This window comes from Coccinella septempunctata, chromosome 5, assembly GCF_907165205.1.
Source record: "Coccinella septempunctata chromosome 5, icCocSept1.1, whole genome shotgun sequence".
Taxonomy (NCBI): Eukaryota; Metazoa; Arthropoda; class Insecta; order Coleoptera; family Coccinellidae; genus Coccinella; species Coccinella septempunctata.
In genome coordinates, this window is record NC_058193.1 from 21145276 (window position 1) to 21147617 (window position 2342).

A 2342-nucleotide genomic window follows, 5' to 3' on the forward strand; every position below is an offset into this window, starting at 1 on the left:
CATTTTCTTTGTTACGGTTCATGATTGACGTATAGCAGAAATGATCTACGACATACGGATATATTCCGTATAATAATGTGTTCAATTTTGATTTTAGGACATATAAAAGTATTTTGTGATGTAAAATGTACTTGGAAACAACCTCTAATAATTGCGGCACCCAATTTTGCCTGTCTTTATATTAACATTTACTTCTAGCTAGTGATATTCCATCTTAAAGTCGATTCCTATGTAAAAAAATTTGAATATGGATCTCCCGCCAATTGAGTGATTCTAACCTCACTAATATGGTCTATACACGCATGTGGCAGTCACGGCCGTGTTTCTATGTTATGCTATGCGGCATGCGCTGTTCGTAGTTCATTCTCCTTGTCGTCCATCTTGAAATAGTTTCGTAAGCTGTGTGTGTTTACTGTGTTTGTTTTGTCTGGAGGAAATTAATTGTACTTTGTCATGAGTGATTGAAATGGATTCTGATTCAACATAGTGATGGACATGTTTAAACATCTGCTAAAAAACAAAATGACATAACCGATTTTGAAGAGAGCTCTCCACTTTCAAGTCTACTAATATGATGAAAAAGATATTTGGTATGTTTTGTTCGACATGTTTTTTCTCCTAAAACTAACTGAAATAACATTTTACAGAGGCCGTAGTGCTGATGTGGGTACATCTGATTGAAGCAATCTAAAAATATAGGAATAGACCATTATATTTATTTAAAGAGGTGTGCTCAATGTATATACCTAAATTTTGAAAACTGCTATTTTATTATTGTCTGAATAAATCGGTTTGAGACCTAAATAGTTTAAAATTTAGTTTTCCTAAAATCCGATTGACACTACGTTATGTCTTATTCGAAACTATGAAAAGGATAAGTATGGAAGAGGGTAAGATTGTTATAATAAATGTTGAAGATTGACCATATTCAGAACAGTAATATCTAACAACAAATGAGACTAATGTTCATTCATACGATATTCGACAATATAAACGATGATCCGAAAGTGCATTTATTGTTCTTTTAATTTATTATATTCGAAATCATCGATCAAAACATATTAATGCAATTTCGGATCATCGTATCGTCGGATATCGTATACATGAACAGTAGGTCTAACGTTGTTCAGAGACGTCTATTACTGATACTTAATTGTAGTACAAAATACGATTATTAAACGTCTATTTTTGGTACATTGAAGTCGATGAAATATAGTCTATACTATATGAGTTGTGAACGTTTATAGACGACTGGTTTTCGACGTAATTTCTGAATTACTTAAGTAGTCTAAAAGACGTATATGAAATACGAGTATCAGACGTATATAAAATACGAATAGGAGACGTATATCCAGGATTGATTTTATACGTCTACCACGCGGACATTTGTCCTTCTTATTTTGGTCTAATGAAACCGTATTTATACGTCGGAATAAGTTGACTTATATATGTTTAATAAACGAAAGGTGGTTTCCTGGGTACTTCTATTCGTCGGATTCATAAAGGGTATAGCTTTTTAGTTTTTGTTATAATTTTTCAGGAAAAACGTGTTGAAATTATGTTCTCTGAATTTTTTCTTGATAAGGTATACTTTTGATTAATCAAACTCATACATAAATGACCGTTTGCGAGTTATTCAGAAAAACCGATCCTTTCTGATTGTTTTTAACTAACACTAACTCCAGTAAGTAAGTGTTTTTGACCATAAGGCCTCTATTTGATATTTGAAATTGATGCTTCGCTGATGACTTGAGGAAATTCAATTAATAATAATGACAGTTCTCCAGTTCTCTTCAGTCGAATGAGCATATTTTTTGACTCAGCTCATTATAGCCTTCCTTTATAGTATTATTTTTTTAGTCTTTTTTTTTGAAGGCTTCTTCGAACTGTAGAGTGAATCTTCACTCCAGCCTTCCAAATCTTGTTGAAGGTCATAACTTGCCTTTCTCGGATTCAGTTTCCTATTTCTCAACATGAGAACTTCATCCCGAGGAATTTTCTCCGTTTTTCTTTCACAGTTTCCCCTTTTTGAATATCTTCTGATCCAGTCTTCTTGTTTTGTTCAAATATTTTGTTAACAGGCTCCCAAACTGACTGAACACTCTTTAGCAATGTCATGGAAGTGTTATGAATTTTCTCCTTTCTTTTGGCGTAATATCCATGATTCAAGAAAACTCAAAAAATATATTATTTTGCACAAATCTATAAAACTACGTCTGAATTAGTGAAAACAAGCGGCAAAATATCTACAATTGACTCTAACTCCACACAGAGACACAGAATTTGAATTCCTATATATCGCATTGAAACAACTATCAAATTCCTCACATAAGTGTTGCGAA

The 2342-nt window shown here is 32.7% G+C and overlaps 1 long non-coding RNA gene across 1 annotated transcript; it reads left to right on the top strand.

Annotated features, from left to right (window-relative positions):
• The first annotated feature begins 306 nt into the window (after nucleotides 1–306).
• Nucleotides 307–804, top strand: LOC123313855. Its single transcript, XR_006537783.1, has 2 exons — nucleotides 307–590; nucleotides 648–804. It is a non-coding gene; the product is annotated as an uncharacterized LOC123313855 (long non-coding RNA).
• Nucleotides 805–2342: the final 1538 nt, after the last annotated feature.